The sequence below is a fragment of the Rhipicephalus sanguineus genome, chromosome 1, assembly GCF_013339695.2.
Source record: "Rhipicephalus sanguineus isolate Rsan-2018 chromosome 1, BIME_Rsan_1.4, whole genome shotgun sequence".
NCBI classification, from domain to species: Eukaryota; Metazoa; Arthropoda; class Arachnida; order Ixodida; family Ixodidae; genus Rhipicephalus; species Rhipicephalus sanguineus.
In genome coordinates, this window is record NC_051176.1 from 48,665,083 (window position 1) to 48,685,567 (window position 20,485).

General features: G+C 46.8%; 1 pseudogene; it reads right to left on the minus strand.

Annotated features, from left to right (window-relative positions):
* LOC125757990 (uncharacterized) overlaps window positions 1-14,937 on the minus strand; it is a 32,783-nt pseudogene extending 17,846 nt beyond the window's left edge.
* Window positions 14,938-20,485: the final 5,548 nt, after the last annotated feature.

Genomic DNA, 20,485 nt, shown 5'->3' on the forward strand with positions numbered 1-20,485 from the left:
ACGGGCGGTAGCGCCATCTGCCCCCTCAGCGGAAGCAGCCCGTACTGCTCCGCAACCAAAGGGCATGTAGGCCTCCGGATCTGCAGGCCCAGGAGCCTTCTGTTCAGGCAGAAAGCCCAAAACACTGACACCCGTCCGCGTAAGCCGCGACCGGGCATCAGCGCCTCTGCCGATGTGATGGACACACGGCAAGCCCAACGGCGTCCTCAGGCGCCGAAGGAGCGGCGCGCTCGTTGGAGCGCGCCAAAAAAGAAAAAGCCCGCATCACAGGGCCTGGCAAGGGCTCTGTGACTTAAGGTAATAGTTCTTTCAGTACACACAGCACTAACTTACACTCAAAATGGATACACAAATTATACAATGGAACGTCAGAGGTCTAATAAGAAACCTCGACGATATCCAAGAGCTGCTACATGACCACTCACCAAAAGTGCTGTGTGTACAAGAAACACATTTAAAATCCAAAACACGAATTTTCTACGCCAATATGTCATATTCCGAAAGGACCGGGATGATGCTGTGGCGTCATCTGGTGGCGTAGCCGTTATAGTTAACCAAGGAATTGCATGTACCCACTTACCACTCCAAACATCCCTTGAGGCAGTGGCTGTTCGAGCCGTCCTATTCAACAAACTGATCACAATCTGCTCACTTTACATACCCCCGCAGTGCCAGCTCCAAAAATATGAATTCGAGTCCTTAATAGACCAACTTCCAGAACCATTTCTGGTCCTTGGAGACTTGAATGCACACAACAGTCTATGGGGTGACTCTCGCTGCGATGCGCGAGGTCGTCTGATTGAACAGTTCCTTTTCTCTTCTGGCGCATGTCTCTTGAATAAAAACAACCAACATATTATTGCCTTGCAAACAGAACATACTCGTCCATAGATCTCAGCATAGCGTCTCCATCACTTCTGCCCCTAATTAAATGGAAAGTTATCAATAATCCTTAAGGAAGTGACCACTTTCCAATACTTCTGAACACACCAATTACAAATGAATGTCCCCATCAGGTTCCAAAATGGCAGATTAAGAAGGCCGATTGGGAACAGTTTCGGAAAGTTACACTGTTAAGTTGGACGGACATGTCTTCCTTAAGCATAGACGCAGCTGTAGAATACTTTACATCATTTCTGATTGATGCCGCAACCAAATGTATTCCACAATCAAGGGGACACACTGGAAAACGACGAGTTCCATGGTGGAACAATGATTGCAGAAATGCGCGTAAGAAACAAAACAAAGCATGGAATTTGCTTCGCGACTCCCCGACAGCGGAGAACCTTACATATTTTAAGATTATCAAGTCTCAAGGCAGGAGAACGCGCCGACAGGCTAGAAGAGAGAGTTGGCAAAAATTTCTATCAGGCATCAATTCATACACACAAGAAGGCAAACTCTGGAACATGATTAGTAGGGTAGAAGGACGACAAACACATTCACTGCCTCTAGTAAACACACAAGGCGACAGCTTAGAAGACCAAGCGAACTTTCTAGGCGCACATTTCGAACAAGTGTCCAGCTCGTCGCACTATTCCGAGGCTTTCCAACGCTACAAGACAACAATAGAAAAACAGAAATTAGAGCGCAAATCCACAAAACACGATGCGTACAACAGAGCTTTCTCCATAGCTGAGCTGCAGGCATCGCTAACCTGCTGCAGTAGTTCCGCCCCAGGCTCCGACCGTGTAGTATATGACATGCTGAAAAACCTACCTGCCGAAACGCAAAAAACCTTACTTTCCTTGTACAATGCCATCTGGTTTTCCGGCGAGATCCCCTCGTCTTGGAAAGAGGCGATCGTCGTTCCCATTCTTAAACAGGGCAAGGATCCATCCTCCGTTGCGAGTTACAGGCCCATCGCACTTACAAGCTGCCTGTGTAAACTTTTCGAAAAGATGATAAACCGCCGACTTATGCATTTCCTGGAAACAAACAATCTACTTGATCCGTACCAGTGCGGATTTCGCGAGGGTAGATCCACCACCGACCACCTGTACGTATCGAGGCACAAATCCGTGACGCATTCGCCCACAAGCAGTTCTTTCTTCTGTGTTCCTCGATATGGAAAAGGCTTACGACACAACATGGCGCTCGGAATACTAAGAGACCTGTCCCACCTTGGTGTACGTGGTAGAATGCTAGATATAATAGAGAGCTACTTGTCGGATCGTACGTTCCGTGTCCGAGTAGGAAATGTTCTATCAAGACCATTCCTTCAAGAAACCGGAGTGCCACAGGGTGGTGTACTTAGCTGTACACTCTTTATAATCAAAATGAATTCCTTGCGTCTTTGCATCCCACGGAATATGTTTTATTGCACATATGTCGATGATGTACAGGTCGGCTTTAAATCGTGCAACCTCTCGATGTGTGAGCGGCAGGTCCAGCTAGGTTTAAACAAGATCTCTAGATGGGCAGACGAAAATGGCTTTACACTGAATGCACAAAAAGTACTTGCGTCTTATTCTCCCGAAAGAGAGGCCTCCATCCCGATCCAGACATTGGCCTACATGGACAGCGTCTGTCGGTAAAAACGGAGCACAAGTTCCTAGGGCTTATCCTAGACACGAAACTCTCCTTTATAACACACATCAAGTACATAAAACACAAGTGCATAAAAACAATGAATGTTCTAAAAGTATTGTCACGCACTGCGTGGGGCAGTGACAAGAAAGTCTGATAAATTTGTATAAAAGCCTCATACGCACTCGCCTAGACTACGGGCAATAATCTACCAGTCTGAGACACCAAGCGCCCTAAAAATGCTTGACCCTGTCCACCATCTAGGCATCCGGCTATCTACGGGCGCCTTTCGCACCAGCCCCGTGGAAAGCCTCTACGTCGAATCGAACGAGTGGTCGCTACACCTCCAGAGATCTTACCTATCTTTTGTATATTTCCTGAAGGTGAACGCAAACAACGAACACCCCTCACACACTACAATCAATGAGTTGTCTGCTTCTGAACTTTTTCACAACCGTCCTTCGATGAGACAGCCGTACTCACTTCGTGTGAGGAGCCTAGCTGAAGAAATGGGTGTGCCACTTCTCGAACATTGTCTAATGGCTCCCGCTGCCTATCTCCCGCCGTGGCATTGGCAGCTTATAGATTGCGATGTTTCTTTCGTCGAAGTTACCAAGCATGCGCCACTTGCACATATCCGTACACACTTCCTCGAATTACAATACAAGTACCCACACCCTGAGTTCTTTACAGATGCCTCAAAGTCTAACACTTCTGTGTCGTACGCAGCCGTTGGTCCATCCTTTTCCGATTCCGGTATTCTGCACCCTGATTCCAGTATCTTCACGGCAGAAGCCTACGCGATACTTGCGGCAGTTAAACACATAAAACAGTTAAAACTACAAAAGGCAGTGATATACACGGATTCATTAAGTGTAGTGAAAGCTTTACAAGCTATGGCAAAACACACAAATCCGGTCCTTGTCTCGCTCTACTCTATTTTTATGCACGATCTACTCACTTGAACAACACGTCGTAGTGTGCTGGGTGCCAGGGCACCGCGAGATACAAGGCAACGTGTTGGCGGATCAGCTAGCAGCATCCGCGCACGAAAACAGTCCCAATACAACTGTAGCTATCCCTCCAATAGACTTAAAACCATTCCTCAAAAGAAAGCTCAGGGCCTTTTGGCAGAGCACATGGGATAGGCACACACAAAATAAACTGCACGCTATCAAGCCGCAACTAGGTAACTGGCCGCCAGTATCAAAATCACGCCACACAGAAGTTACACTCTGCAGACTTAGGATTGGCCACACATACAGTACACATTCATACATTTTGTCCGGAGGCGATCCACCTGTGTGTGACCATTGTGGCGACCCCCTCACTGTACTCCACACCTTACTGCAATGCAGGGAACTAGACGCTCTCAGAAAAAAGCATTTTTCATCTGTATACCTGCAGTACCCTCTTCATCCTGCTATGTTCATTGGCAGAGAACCCCTTTTTAAATATCAGTCCCTCTTTGAATTTTTAAAAAAGTGTACATAATTTCAACAGGGGCGTAGCCAAGGGGGGTAAAGTCCCTGAAACTTCGTAAAGTAGCGACACTTTCCTCCTCCGCTCGCGTTCCTCCTCGTTCTCCTCTCCTTCGCACTCTCTTTTCGAGCATGGCGCCACCTACCTTGCTCCTGCGTAGCAGACGACGCTTCGCAAAGTGAGCGCGCGCTTGCCAGGCGGCGCGCTTTAGGCATTCGCACTAGCCGTCTAGCTCTTAGTACGCTTTTTTGTTTAATTATATGTTGTTTAGGAGATGTTAGGACACGTGTGTAAAGGACACATGTGATGTTGAACGGTAATGTCCCGCTCTACATGAAGCCTTCTGAAACCTATACATTGTACACGTCGTCCTCGCGAGGCAAATTCGCCGCGCATACCAATGACGCACTGAGGCTGCCAGTACGCACTAGAGGCAGCCGTTCTTTATTCTGAACCTGCTCAGAAATAGAGGCTCGAACTGGTCCTCGGAGAAATGGTCCTAGAAAGATTAATTTCAGTTATACTACCCAGTACGCATTGCTGCTCATGAGAGTATTTATCTTAACAGCACTTAAGAATGAACGAAGAGCGAATGCAAGATAGCGCCCCGGCAAGATTTGTCATGTAAAAAAGATATGTGCAGAGAGCAATGACTGTCAGTGCAAGCAGCAGCTCGGAGCTTCATTGAAAGAAGAATGCGCCAGAAGGCGTACATCATTTCCAGTCGATACATTTATACAGCGTTGGTTGTTTCGTTAAGAGATTAGACTCACCAACCATAGTGCACAAATGCGCCTCGTAGACGTACTTGACATATGAACTGTACTCGCTGCTCAATGAACGAGCAAGCGATCGAATAAACTAGCCTGCCACCGTAAACGTTTCCTTCGCGAGAGCTCCACTCGCGGATAATAATATCATCTGGGGTTCTATGTCTCAATACCACGATATAATTATGAGAGACGCCGTAGGGCAGGGCTCTGGAAATTTTGACCATCTGACGTTCTTTAACGAGCATGGACATCGCATGGCACACTGGCCTCAAGCTATTCGCCTCCATCGAAATGTGACCGCCGCGGTCGATCGCGACCTTCGGGTCAGCAGCCGAGCACTATAACCTCTGCTCCACCGCGGCGGAAAGCTACTCGCGGATATAAACCTCCACAAGAAATGGCACGTAAACCTTCGCGCTAAATATACGTGAGGTTCCTAAACGATGAACGCACCCTGCGACTCGGATGGGCACGCACGCTTTGCCTACCTACCTTCTATCGCAAGTCCACCGGCGGATCTGTCGACGTAAAAGAGCCAGAGAAAGCTATTTGCTCCGGGAAAAAAAACCGAGCACGCAACAAAACAAACAGAGAGTGCCACTCCTAATTTGAGCTTTCGCACTGCAGCTTTGTTTCTTCAAAATAACTGCGCCGAATCTCTGAAGTTTCGTAATCCCATTTTCGATCGTCAGTCGACGTGCCTCCGCAATCGGCGTGCCATGCTAGGCGCACAAACTAATACCGCGAACTCAAACCAGTAGGCGGATCACGTCAAGCAGAAAACGTAACCACATATTCTTGAAAAAAAAAAACACTTAGTACAGACCCGCAGAAGCAGTAATAAAACGTGTGAGGAATAGCGACGTACTGCACGAATAACTGAGACCTGTCTACGGCGTTATAGCACGCAGCTATTTGCGCGAACCTCGACGAGTACTTATAGTGAGAGTATAGCAACTTACATCGCACAGTCGCGTCGAAAACGTCGGCCGAAAGTTACTTCCTTCGCAACTCGTTGCGCTTCCCGGACGGTATCAAAAACAGCTTTTTGCCTTCACTTGATTTGTTTCTGCGTCCGAAAGCGCAGCAGAAGCCCATGGCAACCAACCGTGGCGTCAGTCTTGTGTGCAAGGTATCTCAGAGCACAACGCACGCGAAATGGAAAGTGCGTATCCATAACACACGTGCGCTGAGAAACAGTGAGCCCGCGCTATGCGAGCAAAGATGGCAGTTGCGGGCGACTGTAAACAAGCGACCGCTCCGAGCGGTCCCGCGTGACGGCAGTTGACCAATGCCGACGCGGCGTCAGGCTCGGAGAGGGCAGAGGAGGGAGAAAAGAGAGGAGGCGCGCTTTCATGCACGTATGTCGCTACTTTACGAAGTTTCAGGGACTTTAAAGGGGGGGGGGGGTTGGGGGGGTTCAAACCCCCCCCGAAATTTTTCAGTTTTGCTTGCGTATATAGGCACGCACACATACAAACGCACGAACATACATTAAGTATGGTTGAACCCCCCCCGAAAAAAATTTCTGGCTACGCCCCTGAATTTCAACGTTATTTTTCCAGGCGCTCCGTAGCGCGGCCTCATGATTGAGGCTGCTGCTACGGTTTCCATCAAAGGAAGCACCTGCCTCCCGGCCTTTGGGATCAAAGGCCTTGAGGAGGCACTCGTGCTCTTATCCCGTTTTTTACTTGTAAATACCATGATCACTCGTCATTTATCCCACAACCATAGATCACACCCCTTGTCACTGCCATAATTTTAGACTGTATACACATTTTTTACGCTTCTTTATAGCGCGTGATTTTAGGCCTCTATACAGCCACAATACACCCTATCATCGTATCACTGGTCATCGCTAACACCACATAAAAGACATGGCGCTCTTTGGCCACCCATGGCCCTTGCGCCAAAAAACCCCACTAATCATCATCGCTGCAGGCTACCATATGATAAGCCAAGCGAAGCAGGCTAATCGGAGACTGAAGTGGGAATCTATTTTAGCTGTCCTGTCTAGGCACAACTAAAATACTGGACACTTCTGCACACTGATCAACTCACAGCAGCTTGAATATGGAGCAGTGGCGATGGTATTCGTTTCCAAAGAAACTGAATTTCCTGAAAAAGGAGAGCGTGTGATCGGGTTATAAATCGTTTACTGGTACCCGCCCATATTTGCGTCGCGGATTCTTAAATTTCAGGCCAGGCAGGACGAAAAAAAATTGGGGGACGCTTAAACTTCGCCTTTAAGAGTTTAACGCGATAGCGATATCCAGCCCCTAGTGCGCACTTCGAACACTACGAGTGTTCAACTGAATGCGCGCACTAAGGTGTGTGCCTTATGTAATGGGTAGCATGCTTTAAACTAAGAGCAATTATGCGCGAGAAACTTTTTCGAAGTTGCGATGCACCCACTACGTGGTCTTAGGGAATACACGCAGTAATGTGTGTGCCTTTTGTAATGAGCGGCTGTCTTTAAACCACCAAGTCGTTATGATATTGACATGGTGTGACGCCCGATGGCAATGTACGCTTGTACAACGCAATATTACTGCGATATTACATCTCGTACTGTGACACCTGTACACAGGACGCGTATTTTTGGGAAGCATGAAAGTTACTTTCAGTTCAGCTCCAAGCAGAGGCGTGGCTGTGTGGTAGAACACCTGCTTGCCACGCAGACGGCCTGGGTTCGATGCTCACTCGGACCCAACATTTTTATTATTTATTTTATTTGCAGCTTTTTCGATTTTTCGATCACGGACAAGATGATGATTTTTCGCTCACAACCAACGGCTCCGACGCCGACGGCGGAATTTCTACGATACGAGCTCTTTAACGCTATCGCGTTAAAATCATGACAGATTGCTGTAATGTTATAGAGCCCCTGCTGAGCGATAACCTCCTCTGCAATGCTCGAGCGCAAGACACACAAGCGCGGAATAGGCAGCCCGCACAGCAGGTAACCTACAGTGATTGGTCATGACACACAGAGGACAGTCGTCACAGCAGAATCGTAGGACAAATTTTATTACAAAATTACGTTATTGCTGCGTTCAAGTAAAACTTTGTCTGACTTGTTAGTTTCCCTGTCTGCAGCCGACAATAACCACCGTCGAAAGTGGGCGAGCTCAGCCCCCCCAACATTTCTCAGTGGGGGGGCTAGCGCCCCCCTTGCTTCCCCGGTAGATACGCCTATGCCTGGACCACGGAGATGCTGCATGTTAATTCCCATGTCTATAAGGAGCATTATGATGTTGTCGGCGAGGACCCGGCCACTTTGGTCGTGAATTGGCATAAAGCCTAAGAACACTTCTTCGATTTCGTTCGCATCCTTATTAAGGTACCTGGCACAAACAGTAAGCTGCTCGATACCAGCAGTATCCGTCGTTTTATCCGCAAATACGGAGAAGCAGCCTGCAGCGTTTACTTTTGGGACTAGGATTTTCTTTATGATTGCAGCTGAGATTTCCATATTCTGGTTTTGTACTTCTGAACTTAAATACGAGGCAAGATTTGCGCAACTTTCCAAATGCTTTTTTAGATCTGTGTCGCCACAATACGCTCGCATGCGAAGCAGCGCTCTGAAGTTGCCTGTATTTGTAGAGGAGGCTGTGCTTGAATCCATGGGACCACTGTCTCCTATGGCCACGGAGAGCCAGACCTTGCCGCCCGCAAAAGAGAACTGTCTCAACTATAGGCTGTAACTTCCTTCGGTTGTCTTTTATTTGAATTTGCCTGCAATGGTCCAGTTGATCAAGAATACTGGGCACACATCCTGAGAAGGTTTGAAGAAAATTATCGGCTACCAGCTGAGCGTCAGTGTGATATTTAGTGGCGTCATGTCGCCCGAAGACTTCGAGGGCGTGCTTCCACTTTTGAAATGGCTTGGATACGAGGGCCTCAACCCTTGCCAACCTCATTTCTGCTAAAAAGGACACACACTCGACAAAACGCAGCCTCTTCAAGCGCTGAGTTGCTAAGCCATCGGTACCTGTCCAACCAAGCCACCTGAAACCTTCGTTTCTGCTTCAAATGGTTCATAGACTTAAGCATGTAGCCCGGCGGAGGAATCCGAGAAGTTAGCAGTTGATCTTTTATCTGATCATCCACTTTTGAGTCGTCTGTGTAGAGCCCGATATCAAACTTGCTTTGGCTAACATTTTGAGGGTCTGAAAAAGATAAATAGATACAAGATTAGCCCAATAAATCCCACTCCCGGGTTACGCCCCTGGTCGGTGGTGTATGAGAGTACGAAAAATTTCGGGGGGGGGGCTGAAGCACCATAAGCCACCGCCCCCCATGGCTACGCCCCTGGTCCACAGATCTAAGCAGTACATCCAGTCATCCCGTCGCTTCTACCCTTACTCAAATGGAAAGTCATTATTAATTCTTACGGATGTGACCACTTTCCAATAGTTCTGGATGCACCAATAACGAATGAATGTCCTCCACAGGTTCCCAAATGGCACATTGACAAAGCCGATTGGGAACAGTTTCGTAAAGTTACTCGCTTAAGTTATGTGTGGTTTAATAAGCATGGATGCAGCCGTAGAGTACTTTACAGCTTTTCTCACAGATGCTGCAACTAAGTACATCCCACAAACTGGACTACCCGGCAAACGACGTGTCCCATGGTGGAACACTGACTGTCGAAATGCGCCCACAAAAAAACCAAGCATGAAGGTTGCTTCGGGACTCTCCGGCAGCAGAGAACCTTGACAGTTTTAAAAACATATGTCTCAAGGCAGGAGAACGTGCCGACAGGCAAGAGGAAAGTTGGGAGAAGTTTGTATCGGGCATCAATTCATATACACAGAAGGCTAAGTCTGGAATATGGTTAGTAGGGTAAACAGGTCGACAAGCACATTCACTTCCTCTTGTACACACCCAAGGCGACAGCTTGGAAGGCCAGGCGAGCTTCCTGGGCGCACACTTCGAACAGGTGTCCAGCTCGTCGCACTATTCTGAAGCTTTCCAACGATAGAAAACACGAATCGAAATCCAGAAACTAGAGCGTAAATCCACAAAACACGAGGAGGCATACAATGAACCTTTCCGATTAGCTGAGCTACAGGCATCGCTGAGCTGCTGCAATAAATCCGCCCCAGGTTCCGACCGTCTTGTATATGAAATGTTGAAACACCTGCCATCTGAAACCCAAAAGACGCTCCTTTCCCTGTATAATGCTGTTTGGTTTTCCGGCGAGACCCGCTCGGTCTGGAAAGAAGCCATTATTATTCCGATTCTAAAGCAGGGCAAGGACCCATCCTCAGTTTCCAGTTACGGGCATATAGCCATAACAAGTTGGAACATAACATGTAGAAAGAACACCATGCGGCATAAGCCTGTATATTCAATAAGTTCATTGCAATAATGAGGGAGAACTGGATGAGCTTTCTGACGAAAAACCTTCAGCGTTTTCTTTGAAAAGGTGCACACTGTCACACCTAAAGCATGCCTATTGCGTAATTTGGCACTCTTCGTCTGACGTGGCCGTTCCCCATGAGACTGCATGTCGTAAAGTATGCGAAACACTTGCAGCCCAGACATAGAAAACGCTAGCTCTTCGCACAATCCTTTTGTGAAAGTTCTCCATTAACTACTGCAAGAGAAAATGGAAAGACTACGGGAATGCTAAGGAAACGGAAGAAAAGTTTGTCAAACCGCAGGGTGCACTTATCCTATTCATTTTTTTTTTCATATGTAGACGCATCCTTGCATAACCTTCTAGGTTTTTAGCTGTCGTTGTAAGGTAAGCTTTCTCTGTATACTGTATATTTTGTTGACTAAAAGACTTATCAGGCTTTTATTGGCACATAAATTACTGCAGCAGTAGTAGTGTGATAAGGGAAAGGGGCTTTAGAAAAATTCTGTGAAGACAAACAGATAATTTAGTCGTGTTTATCTTAGACGGCATCTATTCCGTACAAGCGTACGTAAAATATGTGATATTACTTTAGTTCGACTCACCAAATAAGTTTTCCATCAATATATTCCCAATAATAAGTTCAAATTGGGTGTGCTTACTTTAAATTATTTTGAGTACATTGCTCAATTTTTCAAAAGCTTCATTTTTTTCCTCGGGAGCCCTTCCAACTAAACTGCATGGCTGTCAACTTCGAGATGATTTGCCTGAGCAGGGTTCGCACGGAGTCTTGAAGGTCGGTTCCATCAAACCTTTTGAAATGCTGCACCTGCTTAAACTGCATTTTTAGAAGTGAATTAGAAATTGACTGGAAAAAACACGGAATATTTATGATGCGTATCTTACTACTGGTATGTAGTTTTAGTACATTCTGGTATTATGAATTCTTTGAAATAATCTTTGAAGTTAACTTCGGGTATGACGAATTCAAAAAGAAATGCCTGCAGATTTCGAAGGTGCTTAAAATGTTTGGTAGAACATTGCAATAAAAAATACTGCAACGCAAACTAAAGGCTAAACCAAGAGCAAAGCATTGCAATTTCACAATAAAGTCGTTCTGGCAAAAAAAAAAGAACAGTGTAAGGGAAACGCATCACTTACAAGCTTTTCAAAGTTTTCTGGAAAAGCTGCATATTCTTCAAAATGCAGCAGTTCTGTATTTTCTACAGGAAATCGAGGGCAACCTTCGGGTAATGCCGACATCGCCACAATTTTTTGAGCAAGAATTCTTTGGACACGTACGATTTCGTTTAAAATTAGTGTTATTGTCGAACTCTTTGTTCTAAAATCTTGTAATAAAATGTTATATGATGTTGATAGCTAAAAAAATGTTACGCAAAGTATCGAGTAAGAGTCATGAAAAATTTATGGAGGATATGTTTCTTGATTATGAAATGCACATCCATACCTAAATATTGCGCTGTGAGATCTCTTGTTTGCTTTTGCAGTGAAGCCAATCTATTGTCTGAAATGATTTCATTGTAATTTATTGCGAGCACTCAGCTGACATTTTGAATAGGACACGCATTCCTATACTTCTTGACGCGCGCTTCCCAGACTGTCGCAGCTTTGACAAAAGTTGCGCATTGCGCTGCTTCAGGGAAAGCTGAAGTCTGCACAAAAAAAAGCGAGCTGCAGCAGCTTTTTCTGCAATGCTGTGACAGACAGCGAACTGCTTAAATATATCTTTATCTTCAAAAGCCTTCTTTAGGCTATCGAGACTGCACTTTGACTCAATTAGATTTTGCTCAGTGACGCGGAAAAACTGCTAGGAAACCTTTGCGAGATTAACCAACGGCTGCGACGGCACCTTCAATCGGTTGCGTACATGCTGCGAATAACATTTTAGCGCATTGAGCTCTGGCACTTCTTTCGTGCTGTCTACCAGGCTGTGCACAGTTTGTGCTTGTGTTACAGCGTAAGCGACATATCCCGTAAAATAGACGAAACTATCTTGCTCCTCCTCACAGAGTTCAATAATGCCATCGTCGCATGGTTCTGCGGCATCTTCTGCAGAGTCCTGCAATAATTCTTTTTTTGCAGTTGAAAAAAACGCCAGGCCTGCGCGGAAAGCGCAGCACAGTCACAGCGAAAGCTGGAAGAGCGGCATTTCTAGAGCCCGTTATAAACTCTCCTGTGGCTACTAATACAGGTACATTAGCAACGTACCCACTACGCAACAAAGCGTAATTTTTGGGAAGTTGGGAAGCACCCAGCACGACATTATTTGTTGTTCTGCGGAGAAGCGAGGTACCATATATGTAAGCGATTATGTGCAGTTTGTTGATGCGGCGGTTGATGACGATGAATAATTATGGTTGCGCCCTTTGTAATGGCTTAGAAGCTTTAAACGACCCACTAGTTACGTAATGCATATTGTGTGACGCCCGGTCGTTATTTAACTGTCCCACCACGCTTTATAACATACTTTAACCGGAGAAACGTAGAGCGAGAGAGAGCGAGAATTGACTTTATTGAGACCCTGAGGAAATGGATCATGGGAGCCTTATGGGCTTCCTTGGCAACCAACAGAAGTGCACTTGCGAGGAACCCACTACGCTATAAATCATTGTAATTTTTGAGAAGTAGGGCAGTAGGCACTGTGCCATTTTTCGTCATTCTACAGACAGCCGTGGTACCTGCTAAACGCATGTAAGGCATTATGCGCACTTTGTTGATGCTGTGCGTGATGACGATGAAGAATTATGGCAGAGCTCTTTGTAATGGGTTGGAAGCATTCAACAACCTACTCGTTGCGCAATTCGCATTGTGTGACGCCTGGTTACAGAATTCCCGTTGTGCGACGCTTGGTGCTTATTCTACTCTTTTACCACGCTATATTGCATATGCTAATGTGGTTCCTTCCCGACATGAAGCCTGTATAGGACCTTTTTGCAAAGCAGTTTCAAGCACCGGCATGGCTCAGAGGTTGAATACTGGGCTCCCACGCAGAGGGCCCAGGTTCGAACCTCGTTCCATCCTGGAATTTTTTTCTTATTTAGTTTTTTTTCTTATTTCGAGCGATACTGGTTACGGACACCGGCGGCGGCGGCGGCGGACAACTACGGCACCAAAAACGGCCGGTGAAATGATCTCATAACAGCTTTCGCTGTAAAAAATGTAGCAGGTCCTCATAATCGTCAATCGCATAGGAGCCGTGCCGACTGGGCTGCGAAAACTGCCCCAGTACTATAGTTGTAAAAGTACATTTGAACTCTCTAGCTCGTGGCACCGGAGTCTTAAATCTGATGCTGCTGAAAAGATTTTCCAGAGCACCCTGGCTCAGAAGTAAGAATTTGAAACCCATTTCTGCAATACTGCCTCAAAGATAAAGCAGACAGAGTTGAGATGATAGCACCCGTTTGAATGGGCTTCCAAGCTCCCCTTCCCTGTGCCTGCCTGATCCATTTTCGTTAGACCGACCAACATGTTGATGAAGGCTTGCAGAAAATTGTTGGCCTCGGCAGCTTTTTCTGCACACAACTCTCTCAGTGCTCTTTTCCTAGTTCGAAATGTCATTATGGTGAACCATTTGAACACCTTGTCAAGGAGGAAGGCCGTGGTGAGAGCTTCCTTGGGGAGGATGCGTCTGTTCACTAGGTACTGCAGACCTGCACTCGTGCTATGGTGGATTAATGCATGCGCAGAGGCAACATTCATTTTCTGGAAATGATTGGGGTCAATGAAGGTCGCGGTACTTGAGTTGCGGCATGACCTTCAGCTTGTACTTTTCATCAAGACAGGCCTGCCGGATATGTTCCATTGAGACGTTTAAAAGAACATAATTAAAAACTACACTGTTAGCATGAAGTATAAGCAAAACAGAAAAGGTTATAGCATTGCTCTCCGGTTTCATATGAAAGAATTTCTGCGAGGGCTCTTAACGTCATCTAAAAAAAGATGTCAAGGAAGTTGACACACGCAACCTAATTAAGCTTGCAAGCAGCAGAATAATATCAAAGAAAATTAGGGGCAGCATAAGAATGGCAGCATTTCTTAAATGAAGAAAATACAAGTACCTTGGACTGACTTGGCTGAAAGAAATGAATTGTATGTCACAGTATGTGCATTGTTGTGTTTCGTAAGGAAGGTTAGGTCGCAGTATTGACCACTTTTGAATAGATGCAAGATGATGAGACTGACGAAATAACAATATCCGTGTATCTATTTGGACGGCCGCTTTAAAGCTATTCAAAGGCATCTTTATAACTGACTGAATGCTACGATTCTGCTGCTCCCCAGCACCAGAGTCACTGGGACAAGTCACTTATTGTGTCAATCGTTGCGAACTGTACTGATATTCGTTGTACTGTACTGTATGGATTTCCTTGTGACTTTGTGCTACAAACGGGTGGTTGTCTATTTTCCCTTTCCTGTATTGATATTCTGTAATCAAGCAAAAAATGAGTGTTAGTCAGTACTGGTTGTGACAACTGTATACTTGAATGTGTTTGAGAATGCATTCCAGCTGAATGTTTTTATTGAGCTAGACAAGCTCACCTTGCTACTAGGTAGGCTCTTTGCTTCCACTGTTACATCATCCAAGATAATTTCTTGTCCTCGAACTAAGTGCCCTCTGAGGTTCTTTAGGAGATATGGGGCATCTGCCAGAAAATATAGGTGGCGTCCAATGCCACATGGATGCGGGCAAGATGTTCTTGGTTTTCCAAACTTGGAAGCATGGATTCCACATAGTCGCCAGATAGCACTGTTTCCTGGCCCCATGTCTGTCACTACAGCACTCACTGTTATACGAGCACCTTCTGCTCTTTGTGTCACACTAAAAAGGCACTGCTTAACTTGCTCGGCATCAAAGGAGGAGGCTGTTAGAAAAGACACATAAAATGATTATAGTTTATACATCAAAACTGCTCGATCCCCGCAGGGGCGTCTGCGCAAGCAGGCGTTTGGTGTGTAGCGACACCACGGACCCGAGCTAACGGGGGGGTTTCGACCCCCTCCCACGCCTAGCCGTGCGTGGCATTGCCGTGTCCGGGGAAAAGGGGATCCTGGGGGTTGAGCTGACGCCGGGTGATTGGACCTTTAAGGCCCCCCGGAAGAGGCAACACACCCCTTTGGCCCCGGCTTCACGTAGACGGCACTTCTGGGCTGACCCACCCAGGGGAAATCGGCAGTCGCCTTTTCCTGTCTCTCTCCCCTCATCTTCGTCTTTCTCTCCCACTTTAAATCTTTCCTGTCTACTCCTGCCTTCTCGTTACTTCCGATTTTTCCTGGCGGCAAGGGTTAACCTTGTGTAGTTACTCTCGCTTGAGTAGTTATATTAGGTTATAGCGGCACTGTACGGCTGGCGTCTGTAGCCTTGTACATCTAAGTGCTTCAGCATCCCCTAGTTGGACTCCGTGGTGGGTGGCCGCCATTGCTGCCGAAACAAACAAAACTATCATGGGAACACCCTCATTTCCCCGCCTACTTGATCGTCTCCCTCAGAAGAGGGTACGCACCGAAGAACTAACAAGTTTCAACCGACCGAGAACCTCCTATCCGAAATTCCACGTAATCCATAGTGAAGCTACAGACAAACAAGCTAGATCGATCTCCCCATTTGTTGTGGCAAAGTCTCTGACCGAAGTCTTTGGGCCAGGCTACAAGGTAACTAAGATGGCTAGCGGCGACCTTCTGCTTGAGCTCCCTGAAAAGCACCACTACGACAAACTTGGTGGTCTAGCAACCTTTGGCAACATCCCAATATCTGTTTCACCTCACCGATCAATGAATACCACACGCGGAGTCGTCTCAGAAGTAGATCTCCTTGAATTATCGGAACAAGAACTTCTAGAAGGGTGGAAAGACCAAAATGTCACCGATGTGAAGCGAATCATAATCAGACGCGACAACAAAGAAATAGCGACGAAGCATCTCATACTAACCTTCGAATCCAGCGATCTACCACAAACCATTGAAACAGGATACATCAAACTAGCCGTCCGCCCGTACATCCCAAATCCGAGGCGATGCTTCAAATGCCAGCGATTCGGCCATGGTTCGCAGAGCTGCCGTGGTCAAGAAACTTGCGCAAGATGTGGAGGCCAAGGCCATCCCTCTGAAAACTGTACAAGCACACCCCACTGCGTCAATTGTGACGGCGATCATGCAGCCTACTCGAGATCCTGTTCAAACTGGAAAAGAGAGAAAGACATAATCACCCTCAAGGTAAAAGAAAACATTTCTTTCCGTGAAGCCCGTAAGAGGTGCTCACCTTTTCACACCACACCTTACGCTGATGCGGCGCGCCGGGGGGCCGCGTCGCATCGGCCGCCGCCACTACTTCGGTCTGCGCAGAGCGACCCGTCGGCTGTGGCGCCTGCCCCCAAGGCGGCAGTAGTTAAGTCTACACCGCCAACTCGCGCACAGGGACCGGCGACTCCAGGGCCGTCGGGTCTCAAGGCCTCGTCTCACCAGGCGAGGCCCGAAACTCGAGCCACTAGCCCGACCGTGCGGGCATCCAGTGCCTCCGAGGAGGCAATGGACACGGTATCGGCACCACTGGTGCCGAAACACCGGCGCAGTTCTCTGGACCGCGCCAAGAAAACAAAAAAGCCAATTACGGGGCCGGACGACCGTCCTGCCTCCTGAAACAGTATTTCATTTGAACACTCCACAGTTCCTTATTGTGCACACAGCACCGCTGTATGATTAATATGCACACACAAATATTACAGTGGAACATCCGAGGCCTTCTTCGAAACCTCGATGACATTCAAGAACTCCTTCACGAACTCAATCCAAAAGTGCTGTGTGTGCAAGAAACACATTTAAAACCACAACACACAAACTTTCTACGAAACTACCTCATTTTTCGAAAGGATCGAGATGATGCCACGGTATCATCCGGCGGTGTAGCCATTATAGTCAACCAGTCAGTAGCATGTACACATCTACCACTACAGACGTCCCTGGAAGCAGTGGCTGTTCGAACAGTTCTTCTAGATAAACTCATCACCATTTGCTCTCTATACATACCGCCACAATACCACCTACAAAAACAAGAATTCCAGTCCTTGGTGGATGAACTGCCGGAACCTTATCTGGTCCTTGGGGACTTAAATGCGCATAGTGGTCTGTGGGGCGACTCTCGCTGCGATGCGCGAGGTCGTCTGATTGAACAGTTTCTCTTCTCTTCCGGCGCGTGTCTGTTCAATCGGAAAGAGCCAACATATTATAACCTCGCCAACAATACCTATTCGTCCATAGACCTCAGCATTACATCTCCATCCCTTTTTCCATTCCTTAACTGGAAAGTTATTGGGAATCCCTACGGAAGTGACCACTTCCCAATAGAGCTAAGCGCAGCAATAACAAATCAATGTCCTCCACAGGTTCCTAAATGGCAGACCGAAACAGCCGATTGGGAACTGTTTCGAAAACTTACCCTCTTAAGCTGGACTGACATGTGTACCTTAAGTATAGAAGCTGCTGTGGAGTACTTTGTAGCCTTTTTGATCGATGCTGCAAGCAAATGCATCCCACAAACAAGCGGACGGTCTCGAAAACAACGTGTCCCATGGTGGAATAATGACTGTCGAATTGCGCGAAACAAGCAAAACAAGGCATGGAGGTTGCTTCGCGATTCTCCGACAGCAGAGAACCTTGTTAACTTTAAGAACATAAAGTCCCAAGGCAGGAGGACGCGCCGACAGGCTAGAAGAGAAAGTTGGCAGAAGTTTTTATCAGGCATTAGTTTATATACACATGAGGGTAAAGTCTGGAACAGGGTCACTAGGGTAGTAGGAAGACAAGCGTATTCACTTCCTCTAGTAAGCACAGAAGGTGAGAGCTTGGAAGACCAGGCGAACTACCTAGGCGCATACTTCGAACAGGTGTCCAGTTCCGCGCATTACTCTGAAGCCTTCCAACGTTACAAAACAAGAATAGAAAAACAGAAACTAGAGCGGAAAAGCACAGAGCACGAGGCATACAACCAACCTTTCAGCTTAGCTGAGCTACAGGTATCACTAAGCTGCTGCAGTAATTCCGCCCCAGGTTCTGACCGTGTGGTATATGACATGTTGAAAAACCTACCTGCCGAAACGAAAAAAACCTTACTTTCCCTGTATAACGCCATCTGGTTTTCCGGCGAGATCCCCTCGTCATGGAAAGAGGCGATTGTCTTTCCTATTCTTAAACAGGGCAAAGATCCATCCTCTGTTACGAGTTAGAGGCCCATCGCGCTAACAAGCTGTCTGTGCAAACTTTTCGAAAAGATGATAAACCGCCGACTTATACATTTCCTGGAAACGAACAATCTACTTGACCCGTACCAGTGCGGATTTCGCGAGGGCAGATCCACCATTGACCACCTGTTACGTATCGAGGCACAAATCCGTGACGCATTCGCCCACAGGCAGTTCTTTCTTTCTGTGTTCCTCGATATGGAAAAGGCTTACGACACAACATGGCGCTTTGGAATACTAAGAGACCTGTCCCACCTTGGTGTACGTGGTAGAATGCTAGATATAATAGAGAGCTACTTGTCGGATCGTACGTTTCGAGTTCGGGTAGGAAATGTTCTATCACGACCATTTCTTCAAGAAACGGGAGTGCCACAGGGTGGTGTACTTAGCTGTACACTCTTTATTATCAAAATGAATTCCTTGCGCCTCTGCATACCACGTAATATGTTTTATTGCACATATGTCGACGATGTACAGGTCGGTTTTAAGTCGTGCAACCTTTCGATCTGTGAGCGTCAGGTCCAGCTAGGGCTGAACAAGATCTCCAAATGGGCGGACGAGAATGGTTTCAGCCTTAATCCTCAAAAAAGCACCTGTGTCCTGTTCTCTCGAAAGAGAGGCCTTCATCCTGATCCAGATATTGACCTGCATGGTCAACATCTCTCCGTGAAGACGGAGCACAAGTTCTTAGGCCTAATTCTGGATAGTAAGCTTACGTTCGTATCGCACATTAAATATTTAAAAAACAAATGCCTAAAAACAATGAATGTTCTGAAAGTGTTGTCTCACACTACGTGGGGTAGTGACAAAAAGTGTCTGTTGAATCTGTACAAAAGCCTCATACGCACTCGCCTAGACTACGGGGCAATAATCTATCAGTCGGCGACAGCAAGCGCCTTGAAGATGCTTGACCCTGTCCACCATCTAGGCATCCGCCTTTCTACGGGCGCCTTTCGCACCAGCCCCGTGGAAAGCCTCTACGTCGAATCGGACGAGTGGTCGTTACACCTACAGAGATCTTACCTATCTTTTGTATATTTTCTGAAGGTGAACGCAAACAAGGAACACCCCTCACACTCCACAATCAATGATTTGTCCAGTTCTGCCCTTTTCGACAACCGTCGATCCTTCGGTGAGACAGCCGTACTCACTTCGTGTGAGGGCTCTAGCTGAAGAAATGGGTGTGCCAATTCTCGAACACTCTCTAATGGCTCCCGCTCCACGTTTCCCGCCGTGGCAGTGGCAGCTTATAGATTGTGATGTTTCTTTCATGGAAGTTACCAAGCACGCGCCACCTGCACATATCCGTACACACTTCCTCGAACTCCAGCACAAATACACGTGTCCAGAATTCTTCACAGACGCCTCAAAGTCCAATACTTCTGTTTCGTACGCAGCGGTTGGTCCATCCTTTTCCGATTCCGGTATTCTGCACCCAAACTCAAGAATCTTCACAGCGGAAGCTTACGCGATACTTGCGGCTGTTAAACACATAAGACACACAAAACTACAAAAGGCAGTTATTTACACGGATTCCCTAAGCGTGGTAAAAGCTTTAAAAACACTGAAAAAACACAAAAACCCTGTCCTTGTCTCGCTCTACACTCTTTTATGCACGATCCACACACTCGAACAACGTGTAGTAGTGTGCTGGGTGCCAGGGCACCGCGAGATTGCAGGCAACGTGTTGGCGGACCACCTAGCAGTATGCGCCCATGAAAACAGTCGTAATACACTCATAGCTATTCCCCCACTAGACTTAAAACCCTTCCTCAAAAGTAAGCTCAGGGCCTTTTGGCAGACCACATGGGATGTGCAGACAAGAAATAAGCTACACGTTATTAAACCGCATCTAGGTAATTGGCCGCCGGTATCGAAGTCACGTTACACAGAAGTTACACTCTGCAGACTTAGGATCGGCCACACATACAGTACACATTCATACCTTTTGTCCGGAGGCGATCCACCTTTGTGTGATCATTGTGGCGATCCACTAACTGTACTCCACACCCTATTGCAATGCACGGAACTAGACGCTCTCAGAAAAAAGCATTTTTCATCAATACACCTGCAGTTCCCAC